The sequence below is a fragment of the Haliaeetus leucocephalus genome, unplaced genomic scaffold, assembly GCF_000737465.1.
Source record: "Haliaeetus leucocephalus isolate CR32 unplaced genomic scaffold, Haliaeetus_leucocephalus-4.0 Scaffold702, whole genome shotgun sequence".
NCBI lineage: Eukaryota > Metazoa > Chordata > Aves > Accipitriformes > Accipitridae > Haliaeetus > Haliaeetus leucocephalus.
Window position 1 is genome coordinate 30,001 of NW_010973138.1, and position 18,933 is coordinate 48,933.

The following is an 18,933-nucleotide window of genomic DNA, read 5'->3' on the forward strand; positions in this document are numbered from 1 at the left end:
TATTTTGTTTGCAGATAGTGACTGCATTGTTGAAAGCACTAATACGAAAATATTGGAAGTAATTATAAGGTAGCGTTAATTAGTCCAAGGGCATTTTTTAGCAATTGTTAGGCTAAAATTTAAAACAAAACTGAAAAATACCCCCAGAATGTTTATTGAGGTGCTCATTTATTAAGATATAGCCTAAAACCAAAATTTAAACACTTTTTTATTGTTCTTGTGTAAAGTTGTTTGGTTGTGAGAACAACTCCCAAATTCAACAATGTACATGTGTTCCTTTGTACTTAGAATTCCAGATCCGTAGAGAATTTCTCTGCAGTGGTTAATGTCTTAGTCTTTTAGGACTTTGAAGGAAAGTATTGTCATTAGGAAGCATTTCAATGTGCTGTGTTCTGAGGTACAGAGTAGTAGGAGTCATCTTATGAAATGTAAGAGAGAACTTCCTGGCATGGACCTGGTTGTGCTGGTTGCTGCAGGGTTGCTGCTGGGCTGTCTTTTACTGATGAGTCCTGAAGAACTAGAGTGTATTTTAAGTAGCATAGCAATCTGAGTGAGTTGACGAAGAGATGACTGTGTTTCAAATAAGTGTGACTTTTAGGTTTAAAGTTTTTTATTTTGCTGTTTGTAATTGTTAATAATTGGCAGAAATTGGGTTCCTTCTATTTAGAGCTGTTTATTTCATCTTCAGGATGCTGTTGTTATATTTCAGGTGTTTTAATTTCAGGCGGTTCAAACCATTAGGTGAAATTCCTATAGAAAACAGTAAGAATGTTATCTTAAGCTTAGAACATTAAAATATTCTTTGTAAATAGTGTGTGTGTGGGGCGGGGGTTAGCAGTAGAAGATTGTTATTATAGAATATAGCTGGACCATGTTTTTTGACTGTCTGAAAACTTTCATTTTGGGCAGTGTTCTAAATAAACACTTCATTGTTAAAAGTCATTTTGTGGAGTATGCTCTTTGAAGGATTTTTGAGCTTTGTTTAATTCCATTGTGTTTCTTCACTGGTATTCTCAATATTTTAAGACCTTTCATAGAGTTCATTATCTAACATTCTGTAACAGTAAATTCTTTGTCAAACTTGTGTATGTCTTACACATTTAATACTTCCTAGTCTCCTGTGCAACTCATAGTTGGACATGACCATGGGACAGTGGGCTTCTCACCACCTTGCTGCTGCATTGTATTTCCAGATGAGGATGTGTAGTTGCTAATAAAATTACTTAGAGGACTATTTGGTGATGTTTCTTTCTCAAATATACGATTGAGTTGCCTTTGTGTGTCTGCCTTCATTCTGTGTTAAAAGGAAGACGTGCTTTAGGCTTCTTTGATTGACTCTTTGGTACTTTCAGCACAAATCTCTGGAGGAAAAGGAGATAAACCTCTTTCCAGAGGCCTTGGAACAAAAGACCTGAGCTGCATTTTGCAGCTCTAGCTTCCACAATGTGGTTTTGTTTTGGTTTGGTTTGGTTTTTTTGTCACTATAGAATCACAGAATAATTTAGGTTGGAAAAGACCTTTAAGATGATCAAGTCCAATGGTAAATCTAACACTGCCAAGTCCACCACTAAACCATGTCCCCAAGCGCCACATCTACACATCTCATGAATACCTCCAGGGATGGTGACTCAACCACTTCCCTGGGCAGCCTGTTCCAATGCCTGACAACCCTTTCAGTGAATAAATTTTTCCTAATATCCAACCTAAACCTCCCCTGGCACAACTTGAGGCCTTTTCTTCTCGTCCTGTCTCCAGCCACCTGACAGAAGAGACCAGCACCCACCTCACTACAACTCCCCTTCAGGTAGTTGTAGAGAGCGATAAGGTCTCCCCTCGGCCTCCTTTTCTCCAGGCTGAACAACCCCAGTTCCCTCAGCCGCTCCTCATAAGACTTGTGCTCCAGGCCCCTCACCAACTTGGTTGCCCTTCTCTGGACACGTTCCAGCACCTCCATGTCTTTCCTGTAGTGAGGGGCCCAAAACTGAACACAGGACTTGAGGTGCGGCCTCACCGGTGCCGAGTACAGGGGAACAACCACCTCCCTGTTCCTGCTGGCCACACTATTTCTGATACAGGCCAGGATGTCGTTGGCCGCCTTGGTCACCTGGGCACAAGCTGGCTCATATTCAGCCGGCTGTTGACCAGCACCCCCAGGTCTTTCTCTGCCGGGCAGCTTTCCAGCCATTCTTCCCCAAGCCCGTGGTGCTGCATGGGGTTGTTGTGACCCAAGTGCAGGACCTGGCACTTGGCCTTGTTGAACCTCATACAGTTGGCCTCGGCCCATCGATCCAGCCTGTCCAGATCCCTCTGTAGAGCCTTCCTACCCTCGAGCAGATCAACCCTTCCTCCCAACTTGGTGTCATCTGCAAACTTACTGAGGGTGCACTCGATCCCCTCATCCAGATCATTGCTAAAAATATTAACCAACTGGCCACAATACTGAGCCCTGGGGAACACCACTTGTGACTGGCCGCCAACTGGATTTAACTCCATTCACCACAACTCTTTGGGCTCAGCCATCCAGCCAGTTTTTTTACCCAGCAAAGAGTCAATTCCATTGACACAACCTTGGAATTTTCTTACCTTTTGATGTCTCTAATTTTACGGCCCAGCAGTGTTCATCTTGCTAGGTTAGAACACTGTTGTGGATAAAAGCTGTGCTGTTTCCATAACCTGCATGTGTCTCCTAGGTGTTTAATGAAGATTTATTTTTCCTGGAAGCATTGTAAGATTTAAAGCAGTGCATGTGCCCTTTCCTTGCTTCCCTTGTGCAATTCTTCAGCTAATTTTCTGTCTTACTATTTGTTTTCATATCAGATAAGCACTAAGAAATGTTAGTGCTTGTTTAAAAATTAACATTAAAAAAAGAAATTTCTATTAAGAAAACAAATATTGGTTTACACAGAAGAATATAGACCTTTGAGTTCTTTTAAAGTTCTCTTTTCAGGGGTATGTCATCAAATTAGTGCTTGCCTTTAACTTATTAACGTTCGGCAAGGCAAAAGTCTGTGTTACTCACATTTAGCCTTGCTAGGTGCCACTAGATGGTGTCAGTATCTAGTTCACTTTTTCCTTACTCAAGCACTAAAATACTCAAACTGCTCCATGTTTGCATTACTTCCAAAGGCCTCTTAAATTTCCAAGTATCATAAAGTATGTTTGTTAGAGCAGATCATAAAAGCCATCCTTCTGTGACTGAGTGATTTGTGATTAGATGTGCTAAAAATTGCAGGTAGGTGGATGTCATTCAGTCTAGACATTTTGGTCCCCATTCTCACCTTACTTGTTTATTTAGGTTATGTATTTAGCCTCTGGATATGAAGAGAGGTTGTCTGTTGTATTACTGAAACAATTATGCATGTTATAAAGTTTTACCATTTTCTTATGAAATTAAGTAGATTAAAAAAAAATAACAATCTGAAACCATGTACATGGTAATTATGTAAAATCTATTTTGTATTCTCTATGTGAAGTCAAGAAATCTTAAACAGGGGCAGATAAGAAGCCAATATCATTCCTGTCATGATTCTGAGATGTCCCTTGACCCTAGTCGTAGTACTAGAGAAAGGCAGACTCTTTGGGGGCAAATAATAAAGGCTGTCAGTGTTAAAAGTAGCTGTAGATATTGCAGAATGAGTAGTTCTGGGTGGCTGTAAAAACCTGTAAGAGGAGAAAACTGGTAGACTGTAACTGAATGAACTCATGCGAGGGTCAGCTGTGCACTAGGTGGCAGAGGTTTAAAGACAGATTCTGAAGCAAGCCTGAGCTGAGCAGGTTTCTTACTGTCCAGTAGTTTTAATTCTTTGGGTGGAAAGATGGTGGGTTTTTTTTCAGAGCTATTTTTAGGTAAACATTCTTTTATTCTCATCAAGCAATATAGCTGATGGTGATTGATCTGAAAAGCTATGTACACCTTTGGGGCATACATGCTCCCCATACCGCACCCCCTTATTCAGGGTTTGATAGTAAATGCTGTGTCTGCCACTCAGTAGGTTGTAGGGTTTTCAAGAGTCTGATCGTAAGGATTACCTGTTAGGCAAATGATGTGAATTGCCAGGTTTTGGAGAGAGATGCTAAAAGGAAGAGTGTAAACTAATACAATAAGTAACAAAATACTGGGCAGAAGTATGGGGATAGGTAACCGTGAGCACCTTTTTTAGGAATGTCACTTGTCCAATACTGGTTTAGATGTCTGAATGTGGTCTCTCAGCCTCGTGCTTTTAAGAGAGTTTTCAGTGGTTGACTAGATCATTTTACGAATATAGTTGAGAGTGAAGCAAGAAACATTGTTCTACTTTTTACACTCAGTCCTGTTCTTTCGAGTCTGGACATGCATTTTCTAGATGCTCAAGAGTGTTTGGCATGCTGAAAAAAGTTTCTATATATTTGACCTCCAAGAATTCCATATGTTTAAGAATTTCAGTGGCAAACTTCTAGATTGAAAAAGCTCAATAGTAAGTTCCTAATCGGAAGATTGTCTGCAGAATTTTGCTGTGCGTGAGTGATTTCAAAGCACTCATTATGTTTAACTGAAATGGGGTAATTCACTTGTATGTGTAAAAATGAGAGTTGACCCTATGTTGAAAGAGGGGCAGCAGTTCACAGAAATTTTTTTCTGACAAAAATTGTCTCACCTAGGAATGACTATGAAAAGTAAAGGTGTAAATGATATTGCAGCCTTTGGTGTTGTGGGGTTTTTTGTTTCTGGTTTTGTTTTGGGAGGGCTTTTTTTGTGTTTTTGTTTTGTTTTTAATACTACTGAAGTGATGCATGGCCCAAGTGACTTTCTTTTTACTTTTAATAAACCAGAGAATATCATCATATAGTTAGAATCACAGCACTGATGAAGCATAACCTGTTTCAGTTAGGGGCTCATGTAAAATTTTTGTTGCTCAGCAGATTCACTTGCTTTTTTTGTTTCTTCTTAGTCTAGAATAAAGTTTGTAATTTGAGGGGTTTGCACTCATTTCCTTTAGTTGACAAACTTAATTTAAGGGAGAAGTTGCTTGTAGTTCCATGATACACTTTTTAGACAAGGTATTCTTTCTATACCATAGAACTCAGGATGAAAGTCTGCTCATTAGTGACTCGCTCTGGGAGTAGAAAAGTATGGTAGGGCTCAAATTTATGGTTCGTGTTCTACTGCTTTAAAACTAGTAGGTTGGTTAAGTTTTTCCAAAATCTTGCTTTCATAATTTGATTTCTAGCCTCTTCTTATATGCAAAATTCTTGTTAGGGATATGCTTGATTAGGGATGTTTCATGGGGGCTCTGTCAAAAAAATGCTCTCTTGAATGCCGTTTTTCTGCCTGTTCCTTCAATCCTTTTCAGCAGAGCTCGAGTGCTTGTGGAGCAGATCTTTAATCAGATGTAAAGGGGGCTGAAATAAACTTCCATAGGTAACTAACTAACTGTAAGTTGAGCACTTGTTAAATACTGAAATTGTACATCAGTAACAGTTTCTAGTTGTCTAACTTTCATGAGGAGGAAAGGGATGCTTAGCTCCTGTGTAAGGGATCCCTCCATGATTCATTATTATGCATTTTCAGCACAACACTGAGAATTTTAGCATTTTATCTTCCAGACATTAAGTAGAAGCAGAATACTGTAACACTGAGAATTTTAGCATTTTATCTTCCAGACATTAAGTAGAAGCAGAATACTGTAACCCTAGAAGGAAAGGCTGGATCCCTAGAAGAGGTTGCTGAACCCAGAAGTAGGATTGGGCTCTTCAGACGCTTAAGAAGAGGACTGTAGTGTCATCTTTGTTCCTCCGGAAGAGTAATGTGACCTTCCTTAGAATGAAGGCCTTATCTTCGTAGCGTGTAAAGATGAAATATGCTTCAGCAGTCCATGCTTTCCATGTGCTTGTTTTTAATTCTAACGTGAGCCTGGCACATCAAAGCAGTCATTTCAACTGTTGCTATGGGAAGTTGCTAAACTTTATTGAAGAATGGAAGAGTTAGAAAAGACAATTTGCAAACATCAGCACTCTAAGGAAAACTGGTAGAATATCATGGGGCAACGTCTCCTTTCTTTAATATAAGAACTTTTCCCTGTGTTAAATAGAGGTGCTAGAATTTCTCTGGACAAGTTTCTTTATGAGCAGTGACATTAGTGGAGCCTAGTTTCTTGTGCCTCCCAATCTTTCTCCTCCCTTGACATGGGACTTTTATGGGGTCTGAATAACTGAATACCTTCAGATGTCTCCTCTCCTTTTTTCCAGTGCTGCTCACCCCTGTTCTCTTGTCTCTGGCTGGGGAACAGGGCTGTGCATGCTCTTGACTAGCTAGAGTTAGGAGCAAGGAGAAAGGCTTGAGCTGTATGCCTTTTTGCTTTACTTGTGTAAAGAATTTTTTGGTCACTGAATAGCAGTAAGACTGCTTCCCCCCTCTTTTTCTTTTCTTTCCTTTTTAAGTCTTCTGTTGCTTCTCTGTTTTTGTTTTTTTTTAAACTGTTGATATTTTATAAACTTATTAGCAGTATCTTAACTGGAAACATGGATTTCACCTCTCTTGTTTAATGGAATGCTCATGTGGGAACTCCTATATTTTTTTAACAGCTACACTGAAAAAGTTCTCCCTTTTATTTTCCCAGTATAAATACTTAGCATTGTATTTAATGTTCTTTTTATCTTTTTATTTTATCCATATCCCCTGTATAACTGACTGCAATAGTAACTTTTTAAAAAAACCTATAGATTACAAGAAGTTGTCATTTTCCTAGTCTTGCATAATATGGTGCTGTTGACTTAAGCATTTGAAATATGGTTTAACCTTTAAAATTGGGATAGGTACTGCTTGAGTTAAAAAAAATATTAAAAATTTCCTTTTATTTAAGTGTGGTACATTACAAAATTGTTTTATAGTGTGCGTGTGTGTTTTCCTATTTGGGAGAGTGAAATCATTCTCATGTTGAAAAGATAATTACGCCTTGCTGTCAAAAAGTCATTAATGATACCTGGGAGAAGGTGAATCTAGAAGGAGTATTTGGGGTAGGAGGTTATTTTGTGTTACTGTGAACATCCTTTATAACATAATTACAGAATGTGACTGAAATATGCTTAGTCTTAACATTCCTAAACTTACATTGTTAGAGTGCAGTCATACACTTCAGTTTGTGCCAGTTTTTTTTTTGGGGGGGGGGAATTGTTGTGAAAGACTTAGCCTGATTGACTGGATTTTTTTAAGTGATTTTATTCATCTAAGTTACATGTAAACATTTACACATGTTGCATGTTGATAGTGTAAGGATGATGAGTGTTCCCCTAGTCACTTTTTCTACTCTGGGCATCTAAATAAATCACAGTTTAGAGCACCAAAATTAGAAGCTGGCTTCACAAGCAGTTCCAGTGGTGAGGGGCACCTTGTGGACATGATTCAGCATCAATCAGTTAGGCATTTAAAAATACAAGGTTGTGAGTCCTCATAGACAGACGAGTGGAAAGGTATATTATTGAGAAGAGAAAGCTCTGTGTGCCTTGTCATGTGTATGTTGTTCTTATTTCCCTAAAACTTAAGGACTTTTGTGAAGTTATGGAAATGAATATGCAAGACAGGCATGGAAGGGTGATAAAATTTAGGGATATCGTTCATTCCATGGTACTTGCAGGAAATGAACCTGCACATAAAATATATATTGTTCTTACCATCTTAATCTGTTTAGTGTTTGTAGTTTTTCAAAGAAGAGATTGAGGTTGTCTTCTTTTGTTGTTTGGAAAATACATACTGTGTGGAAACCATTCTTAAATCTTAAGAAGCAAACACTTGAAAAATAAAAATCTTGGTGTTACTGCAGTGAATCGTTATTTAAAATTCTTCTGTTTTGGATGTTGTCTAGTCCAGCATTCTTACAAGAACTTAAAGCCTGTTTGCGTTCTAGTCTGAATGTCGCCTGTTAGCCGAAGGGTGAGATGAATCAGCCAGAATTTTTAGTGCAGAAGAGGGATGCAGGAATGGTGATTTGAAAAATTCGTTGCTAAGTAGAGCTAATACTCTACTGAACAGAGCTGTTCTTAGTGCTGTTTTCCAGGTTAGTCTTGGTCTTAGATGTTGAATAAAATGTAAGCTTTTTTTTCGTTTGCTTTTGTTTCTCTAGTTACTGGAAGAAAGGGCATGTGAAATTGATTTCTCTTTGTATGTCCCTCTGCACTAGTTCTTTAGAAATTACAGGACATCAGGGAGCATGGTAAATGAGCTACATGATTAAATTTTTAAATCTTACAACAGCTTTGTCCAGGATGAAAATCCCAAATTTTCAAATGTTTTCTTTGCTACAGGTTTTCTTTAAAATATTGCTTGATTTACATTTCAAAGATTAATAATAAATACACTTTCGGGTTGACATTTCATAAAACAAAATTAGAATCTTAAGGAATGTATTACCCACAACAGCGTACTTGTTGTGGCGGTGTTACTTTTATTAAACCATTTATCATTTTAATGTTGTGTATTCTGACTCTTAAGGTTTTCTATTTTTTTTCAAAGAAAATGCAACAAAACAAAATGAACATTCATTTTTCTTTCCTACAGCATTATCTGCATACCAGAGGTACTACAGTTTACAATCTGACTACTGGAAGGTCTGTATATGCTGCTTTTTCTTTTTTTTTTTTTTTACTGTATTGTTGTAAATGATTGGATTTCTAAACTAGATTAATTTCAATATAAGTTGTAAGTATCTACCTGCAATTACTCTTTGGCATGTTAATTGGGTCTTAATGGAAATGTTCACCTATATATACAATTTATTATAAATCTAAGTGGAAATAAATCTTGACACCATTTGTTGAAATGGCAGGTGAATTAATTTGATACATTTTAGATTTCTTTTTATTATTACCCGTTACTTCAGTTTTTCTTATGTAAGCATAGATATTTGGATACATATGAGTATTGAGAGAATTGTAACCATTTGGAAGCTGCTGCGCAGGCGCTGGACTTGGAAAAATGTTCTCAGGTTGCTTTTTATTTTCATAGGTGCCAAATTGTTTAAAGTCCCTTTCAGTATTTTAGATAACATTCTTACATAAGACAGGAGAAAATCCTGCTAGTATAGCTGTCTTATCTGTAAGTCTGTGTAGAGGTATAGGGATTTTAAAGGAATAAAATTAAAAATTTTCTTATAGTGATCTTGTAAAAATTAATTAGTATTGTTATATTGTCACATGAAATAATATGAAGCTCATGATTGAGACAGAAGTGCAAGAGAGAGCATAACACAGTAGACACTTGTGTGGTCTTAAGCAGCTCTTTTCCTTAAAAGTGTGTGTAAGTGCATATTTCAAATAGGGAGGACTTATTCTGGAAATACATCAATAACATATATATACCGGCATTAGAGAAACAACATTTTCTGTGTTCTTTGCATTTTATAGGGACTGTAAGCACGTTCGGAAAAATGTTGTGACAACTTCTCTCATTTGGGGGGGTGGAAAGGGAGAAAGGCAGGGCAAATAAAGGGTAGAGGAGTGAACTGTAATAAGTGTTTTTAGGCATACGGAAGGAGAGGTCCAATTGGAGGGTCCTAGGAAAATTGTTCATATTGTCTTGTAAAGTCCCTGCTCCAGTAGAAGTTGTATGAGTGCCGTTTTTGCACCAAGCCATTTTGGAGTTGAAGTAGTTGTTTCAGAAGTAACCCCTGTAGTTTAAAAATTACAAAAATAAAAGCATTCATCTGTTCTTACTTCTTAGATGCTCTTGGAGAGTTAAAGATTGCTGTAAATGAGTGTTGAAATTGATCAATTAATTAAACATCTATTGTAGTAGTTTCTTTTGTTTGTACTCTTCCCATGTTAAGCATTTCAGAATAGTTTGTGACTTGAATTATTTTTTTCTGGCTTTTGTTCTAATGGCTCTTTATTAGAAGAAGTGATAGATGGATTAGTAAATTATTTTCCCTGCATTTTCAGAGAGTTCAGTGCGAAGTGTATATGGTTATATGTATCTCCATAGGCATAGTGTTTCAGTGTGGCTCCGAATATTATCTGCAATTAAAATAAATGCAAACTCTGATTGTTTTGCAGTTCCATTTCAAGAGCATGGATGGCAGTAAAATGTGTGATCTGTGCTTGACTCATCAAAAGCAATTTCTGTTCGTATGCAGTGTGCTGATATTCTAACATACCTGTTTCTTGGGTATATCTCAAGAGTTTTACCATGCAGAGATTATTTCAAACAATTCCAGTTGCAAGCATGAGAGCATTGTTCGGAGCTGACAAAAGAATATTTTGACTTCTACAAAGAAAAAAAACCAACCACAAAACCCCAATAATTTTTCTTCAGGTTGGCCTCACCTGGGAAGGATACTACGCTACTTGGTCTCATTACGAGCTTCCTTATAAATGCGTAGTCCAAAGTGTTTTTTTTCCATAATAACTTTGGAGATTTTCTTAATTTTTAAATGCATGAAAAAGAGCCTGAAAGAGTCCAAAACCATTGTTCAGTTAAAAACTTTTTTGCTGAAACTGATAAAAATCACAGGTGAATCATGTTATCATATTTTATCTTACTAATGGGTGATGAAGCTAGTCTGGAGTTGGCAGTGGGAAGCTGCCTGGATTGGGTTTAGAGAAATGTCTTCCCCCCTCCCCCAAACTGAGAAGATTTCTTGTGTTGTCCTTAATGCCTTGTACCTGTAAGAAACCATTTAGCCAAGAAGAGTAAGTTTGTGGTGTATTTTTGGTCACCCTTATGCTGTTTTGTTATACTTTGTGATTAACTTTTTTTCAGAGATACAGATGACTGGGGGGAAAAAAAAAGCAGTCACATTTCCTTGTTTTACTGTTGTGGGGTTTTTAAGAATATCTCTTTTTTTTTTTTTTTTTTTTTAAATTCTTAGAGTGTTAGATGTCATCAATTGAGTTGTCGGAATTTGTGATGGTAAAGAAAGGAAGAGGGAGAAGGGTGTGAAGAAAGGGTGGTATTTATGAGCTGTGAGGAGAGCTGTGTGAGAGAACTGAGAAATTGGTGGAGAGTGCTGAATCACATGAAGGTTATTATATAAGGCAGGTTTGAAACCAGACAGGAACAGTCTTACAAACTTAGGCAGCATATCTTGAATTACTTACTGTGGTGCAGTGCAAATTTATGTGGTTGAAATAAGTGTCCTGTATGGTTTTTGTTTTCTAAATAGAAAACTTCTAGAAGGATTGTGAGAGATTTTATGTTGCTTTAGGTATAGTTTGGCCTCCTTACGTAGTATTTTCAGTCTCTGCTACTTTGGGTTTTTACTGTTGCATGGGGTTGGTAATTGAGCATTGTTTTCATGCATTGTTCATTATATGATATTCATTCTACAATTAATCTTTTTTTTTTCCTTTCATGCAGAAAAGCATTTTATGATTGGTTTTTTTTTTTTTTCCCATAGATTTTTCTGATGGTCTGAATTTTTTACCAGGTGGTTTTCTGTCAGGATTTTGTGGATAGGTTGTTTTGTTGGTAATACAGTAAGCATTTCGTTGATCCTATGGAACAAAAAGAGAAAGAAAAAACACTTTCGAAAAGATATTCTGAATATATGTTATAGTGACAGAGAAGTAAAGGTGAAAGGTTAGGAAGATGCTGTGTTTTGCCATTTACCAGACCAATGCTTCCTCCGTTCTGATGAGGTATTACTTCCTTTCAAAGAAGTAGTACATGTACAGATAGTTTTGAAAGAGCCACATATTCCTAAATAGATCACTTTTTGCAGTAATGTCTTTGGGTACCCAGAGATCAACATAAAATGTCCTGCAAAATTACTGAGTTTCTGCAATTTTTGTTCTACACAGGCACTATGGTACCTTAACTCAGCATTTAAAAAAAATTATTTGACTTGAAATCTCACAACGTAAATTCCTTGGATAAAAGCTGAGATAACTTCATAGAGTTCTTGCATTCAAGTAGTTTTCCTCAATGTTTCTTCTTATGTGCCTATGCTAAAATAAATCTCCCTTCTGTGCAATGTACCTCATTCTGATTTCTTTTTAAAACTCCCCTATGTCAACATGTTTGGGGAGGTGAGGAGGACTGTGGGGGATGAATGGATAGGAAGGGCAGTTCAGGAGAGGGAGACAACAACTAGAACTGCAGTTTGTAGATTTTTGATGTTACTGAGAAAATAAAGATACCAAGTGTAAGTGTCTGCCACGGTTATCGGTTTTGACATATTCTGAGGAGGCAGGATTAGAAGCTCAGCAAGGAGTAAGATATTCCTGATCTTATCCAAACATGATGGCAGATATCTGGCACCTGGAAAAAGTTATTTTAATCATCTCATGTGGTTGTATTATAATGCAGTTGATCATACTGAACTCTTTTATATAATGTCTGGTTTCACGTAGGGCTGTCGTAACAGAAATTTCAGTATACGAGTGAATTGAGTCTGTGTTAAGTGTAAAACATCTGGATCTGTTGCATTGACGTGGTTCCCAGGGCAGAAGAGACCTAGAAACCTTCTTCCACAGATGCGGTGCTGCAAGAGGTTTCATTGCTCACTAGAGTGGTTCCTGGGAGGGTTTTACAGAAGAGCTTGTCCCGTACTTTGATTAGATCTCCTCTGCTTTGCATGATACTGCTACTGCAGCCCCTATGTGGTTTGATAAGCTTGATTAAAATATATTTGTTATCTTTTCAGGTAGGTCAGTGTTCACATATTGTCAGTCATAAATTGTGTGCGTGTAGTTGTTGCAACACAGATGTTGAATAAAACTTTTTGGTACAGGTGTATTAGGTAGCAGCAAGCTCCCATATGCTGATTCTCCGCAGTGTTTCCGTGAGCCATCTGTTATTGAGATCTCTGTGGTTGGGGAATGAATACGTAGCTTTCTAGACAGGTTTTTAGTCAAATCCAGGGTATTGTGGACAAGTTACAAGGAGCTTTTGAAGAAAGCACTGCCGTTGTACCTTATCCTGAGTGTGTTAATTCATCAGAGAAGCATCCTGTCTTCAAGGATTTTTATAAAGGCTGTGTTTCATCGGAGTAACAGAGGGTACACAGATACTTAAACATTTCTACCTGTATGTGAATAAGTTCAAGGATTGCCAGGGTACAGTATTTAGAAATGCACCTAAGTGAACCTTAAAATGATGGAAGTTACTGTGAAAATGAGTTACTCCTGTATCATGGAAGACTATTTGCTGTGGACTAGGATGCTAGAACTTAGATCGAGGATGCCTTAAAAAGAAAAGAAACCTGAATTTATTCAGTTATACTCAGCTGTAGTATTCTTTATGGAGAAGCGCTTGGAGTGGATCAGTTGGAAAACCTGAACGTTCCTTGAAATGTTTGAGGAACACTTAATTACTGAGTTATATCCTCCAACATGAATTTGGAGATAGGCTTCTTGTTAGCTGTTGACTTTGGCTGCAAAGTTGCCTAGAAAAACAGTAAATCTGTCAGGCACTCTTTCATCATTGTTATGAAAATGGTCCTAATCACCTTTCTTTTTAATAAAGATTTCATTTATGTGGTCAGGGTGAAAACATCAAAGAGGTTTAGTAAACCCCAAGGAGGATTTTCAAAGACCTGCTTCTGTGTTCCAGTGGATTTTAAGAATATCTGGGTACAAGTATGGTACAAACTTACAAATTTACAGTTGCAAGGCTATACTGTAGAAAATTGAATTGGTCTAGTTTAAAAAAAAGGAAATTGAAGGAGGGGAAATAAATCCCATAGTTGTTTTGCAGCAAGGTGAGGTATTGATCTAGTTCTGGAAAGCAGCTGTTTGGTACTCCCTGCCTGTGTTTACTGGACATTAGAACTACTGTCCGAGTTCAAACATTTACCTCAGACCATCTTCACATTTGTCTCTTAAAATAAACAATTCTTAGAAATATAATTTTGGCTATTTGTTTGCAAATAACAGAATTTTCTCTTGCTTTTCTCAGATGATCTTTATAAAACTGAGGAGAATCCAAAACCATGCAGAGGTATTAAAAAAACCAAACCCCCTAAAATTCTCTTTAGAAAGCCCAGGAAAATGCAGCTGTGTGTGTGTGTGCTAGTCGTGGAAGAAGGATGTGATCTTAGTCTATGCTGAGTTCTTGGTTTGTTACAGAAAGCAGTTTTATAATGTTCCTTGTTATGTAGACCTAAAGTGTAATTTACTACTAGGTAATTTTTTACAATGCTGTTTTATAATTAAACCTATGTAGAAATGTTACTAGGAGTATTCTAAACCTTATGGCTAAAACACTTTCAATTAGTAAGGCTTTTTTTGCCAAAGAACTAAGGTAAAAAAAGACCATGAGTGTTTGTTTTCAGATGTGACATGTTGCTTGCTTTAATATTTTTATACAGCTTCTTCTCATCTCTTTACCTTTTCTGTATTCATAGGCCAAATGTCTTTTATGGTATGTTTTCTTAATGCTATAAAATAGGAAAAAAATTTTTTTCAAAAATCAATGCTTTAATTTTGTATGTTTTGCTGTCTATTTCTCTCCAGACTGTAAGTCTATTTCCCCCTTTTTAAATAGTTGGACAAAAAGCAATTACTAGACATATTGATAACAGCAAATAAAAGAACATTTTGCACCTTAGAGGATCTGTTACAAGACAATAATTTTCCACTTCATTGACTCACAACTGTTTTATTTTCTGCAGTAACCTCAAAATGCCAAGTAATGTTTTTAGACAGAATTCATCAAAACTTCCATTATTTTTTTAATTAGATATAAATGCTTAGTTTAACTGAAACAATACAGTGGTATAGGATCAGTAGAAATTGCTGGAGCAGACACCTTCCTGAAATGAAAGTTGGAGGAGGCAGTGGGATGATTTGTGAATGCTGCTTTTTATTCAAGCCCTTAGTTTTTTGGAACTTTTTTTTTTTAAGAAAATGATTATCCCATATATGGAGACAGATTTCCCCATAAGAATACTCAGAGAGCAAAATTTTAAAATGATGCAAAAAGCCTTTAATATAAATTATTGCCACATAGCAACACAGGGCATGTACAGGAAAAGCAGAAAGACAGAAATAGTCCCTTTGATCAGAGGAGACTTAATCAGAAAAGCATTTAGAAGAAGACTTGATCAGGAAAGCAAGTTTCAAAAAATTCTCAATGAAGGTGAAATTTGCTGAGATTAAGGGCATTATGGAAGGAATTGGGAGATACAGTAGGTGACCTAAAGATAGGTAAGGTTAAAACCTGCAATTCAGAGTATATTTGTAAAATAAAATCAAAGTGATAGGGTAGGAATAGAACAAAGAGAAATTTCAGAGAAAATGGAGAATCAGAAAGTGAAAAATAAAAACAGAAATTGAGTAAAGATTCAGTGGCTCTGGAAGGCATTGAGAAGGGAGATATTAATACCTTCTATGTGCTCTTCTGTCTGAAAATATAATGTTCATCAGTGCAGCACATGAGATTCTTTACCACCCCTCACTTTTGACTAAAACAGTTTTTAGATTGCAGTCCTTTCACTAGAAGGATTTTGACGAAGACATTCTGGTCATGTTCTGAGAAGGTACGAAATATAACTGTTTCAAGACCTATTGTAGACTAAGAAGGGGAGAGAAGCATGATATCATTATGTGTTATGGAACAGCGAATACAAAATAGAGATAAGTTTGAAAGGAACGTCCTAATTTTTAAATACTGAAGACAGTAGGTCATTGTAATGGAGATAAAAAGCATTTTTATGTGATTTAATGGGAAATGCATTTTCAGGAGACTGTGTTGTGGAAAGCAATCTGGAAATACAGTCTGAGTTTGACAGAGCATGATAATATAGGATGGCAAACTATTATGTCCAGAAAAAAGAAGATGAGAAGAGGGGAAGGAGAAGGCTGAAGAAAGAAAAAACTGTAAGACTGAGTGAGACTGAACAAATAATATGAGGAAGAGGAAAGTGTGGTTAGAGGAAGAATCACAGGGAGTGGGGGAAGGAAAATTGTAGCCCTGCTGAGAATTTGAATGTAAGGAAAATGAGAGAAGTAAAACATACTTTAAGGCTAAGAGCATATGGGGAGAAGGGAGGAAGGTATATATAGAATAATACAGGAGTGGATTGTGGGAGGTCTGAAATGAGACTTTTGCCAGCTTTCTCTCCAACAGCAACCTCTGTGTCATAAATTCACCAGGCATGGTGGGAGAGAGATTTAAAAAAAAAAAATAAAAATCCAAGGAAGACAGTAACTGTTCAGGTGAGGAGCACAGTATCACTCTCCAAGGACCAGGATGTCTTCTGTTTTGAGGAAGGCAGAAGGGCAGAAGAAGGTGGAATGTGAGGCACTGAGGATCACTTGGGGAGCTAGATAAGAAGATAATAAAAATTCAGTATGTTTAGAGTGGAGGAAATTACAGTAATGGGGCTTCAGCTGATAAAAATGAACTTTCTGTCCTGAACTTGCTGCAGAGTCCATGGCAAGGGGAGGAGTGAGTTAAGATGACAGAAACTCCTCTCTCATTAATTAAACAATGAAGATTTTTAATGTATGTAGCTATTACTGCAGCTGGTGATAACAATTTTCTGTCATGAAAGAAAGGGTTTTACAGGAAATCAGGAACAAAGGATCTAGCAATTGCACAAAGTCTTTTACTGAACTGCTGTTGAAAAATACCTGAGGACATATTTTCCATAATACTTAATTTTTTGGGGTACAGTGGGTAAAAGTGAGTAATTCTATTGGTGAAAACTTTTCACTTCGATCCTAATATATTCTGACAAAACAAAAGGGGGTGGGAGGAAGCGGATACAACATCATCAAAGGTAATTTTAAAGAAAAACTAGTAAAAAAAGTTGTAACAAAGCCCATAGCTAGCAGTATCTGTTTCTCCAAAGATTTTTATAAAGGTTATTAATACATTTGGATCATGAACCTGTCCCTTCAGTATGTCAAGATGGATAGAAATTGCACATGAGAAGATATTTGTAAAGCTAAAGAAGTTGTTAAAAGAACAAGACCGAAGAGAAATTTGGAGTATGAAGACTGCTGAATTGAAGGGCTAAATTTATGAATTGTGCACCATATAATCTCTCTTTTGTGTCAGAATGCTTGGTAGCTTTGGTAACACTGTAAATGAGGTTATTTCAGCATCCCATAGGTGTGATCAGTTAGCGTGATTACTCAGTGATGTTAAAAAATTGGGGTTCTTAAATGTTTATGAAGAGTAACTGGAATTCTGCCTCTTAAGGGTAAAAGAATTATGTGTATGCTTTCAAAATATTTCAGAGAAAATTAATAATAAAGAGAGACTCTGGAATGCTGGAAAGGTAATGATGATTGTGTAACCAATAACACTTGGTCATCTATAAAATACACAAAAAACAGAGCAAAAGAATAACTGTATTTGTGTTTCAGAAAAAGATTTTTTAATATTGGATGCCAAAAATGTTATTTCTTGTAAATCTGTAAAGCAGACAAGTTGAAAGAAGTATACATTTTTTTCCCTAAACCATTGTTAAATGAATGCCACCTAGAAAGATTAAGGAGAAAATGTATTTCGTGCTGTTAATTAGCATAAAGCACAACTGATCCCTAGTTTAGAAAAGAGGATACATTTATCCAGATATTTCTTAAAGGTTAATAAATCTTAAGGGTTACAGTTTTAGGTTTTGTGCATTCTGGGGTGTGTGTGTCTAAAATTCTGTCCCTCTGTCAGCTAAAACACAGAGAATTCTTAGGTAGGATAGAGAAAGAAGCGGATACTGGTTTTTACTATTGTTAATGCAGACAAATAATGCAACATGTCCAATTTTGTGTACAGTAAAATTTGTACAAGGTTCTAATAATTAACTCTTCATTTGCTGATTTTTCTAATGAAATTATGACAGGAGGGCATATTCTCTCTCCTTGAAAGGAATCGAGTTAGGTGTAAAATCTTAAGAATGGGTCTGACAAATTTAAGAAATTTTGACATGTTGCCTTTGAACTCCAGATAAATTTGATAAATTGCCTTTTTTTTATGTCTCTATTAATTGTCATCATACAAACCAAAGGAATCCTCCTCTGCACATATCACCCATGTACCTCTTTGGGTCACAACAAGTATTAGGTCTTTTTAGGGAGCATGTGTGTTGCTACGTGATTAGAAATATTTTGCATTTGCACTAAATTAGGAAAAAGTTCTTATTTCAATGTCTGTAGTTTGAATTTTTTCAGTGTATATTCATTCATTAAGCCACTCATCCCTTTTAATCAATGGATTTATAAGAACTCAAACCCTGGCAAATCTGTAATACACTCAGAATACTAATGGTAAAAGAGGAAAGAATGTGCTTTGGAGAGAAACTTTGCTTGGGTCAGGAGAAGAAGACAAGACAGAATCTCAGAGGAAACACTCACCCCTCACCCTAGACATGGTATTGGTTTCCAAACAATATTCATAACATTTTCTAATGGTGATGCTTCACCCTGGAAATTCGGCAGGAATGTTATTCTTGTCCCCCTGTATGTGTGATCTCTGTCTAGAAGTCCAAATACTCTGGGTGGAAATAACTTAAGTATCATCAGGATTGATGGAAAAATCTCTTCAGAAAAGCTTTTTATGCATGTTGAGTTCTACTATTGCCGAAGTTCCCTTTGTGCAGAATAAAAACCTGTCATCCTTCATCTACTAGTACTTAGAATAATGGCATGCTTCCTTTCTTCAATCCCTGTGATGAGAATGTACAATGCTGAAATACGAAACATGCTGAAGTGTGGCAGTGGAGACAAGCATCAATTCAGATTGTTTGGAGAGAGGCGTATTTAGTTGAGTAGAACAGTTCTGACTTGAACAGAGGACACGTCTTCAGTAGGCAAGGATATTATTTGAATGTTGATAATATTGAATGACCAAATGTTTCTTTTTCTAAATATAGACAACTATATTGACAATGCATGTGATGCTTGCTTTTTCAAAAGTATTCTGTTGTTTGCAGAAACCACAGTAATGGTGTAGTTACTTCATACTCCATATGATTGCTCTCTCATTACATGGAAAAGGTTAAAACAAAACACAGCACC

At 36.7% G+C, this 18,933-nt stretch overlaps 1 protein-coding gene across 8 annotated transcripts in view; it reads left to right on the forward strand.

Annotated features, from left to right (window-relative positions):
* The window catches only part of KDM6A (lysine (K)-specific demethylase 6A), a 127,713-nt gene that overhangs the window by 4,810 nt on the left and 103,970 nt on the right, over positions 1–18,933 (forward strand). For all 8 annotated transcript variants that reach the window (XR_775188.1, XM_010580232.1, XM_010580236.1 and 5 more), the window contains exon 2: positions 8,531–8,580. The gene's annotated coding sequence lies outside the window, so the exon portion shown is untranslated. The remainder of the gene's footprint in view (positions 1–8,530; positions 8,581–18,933) is intronic.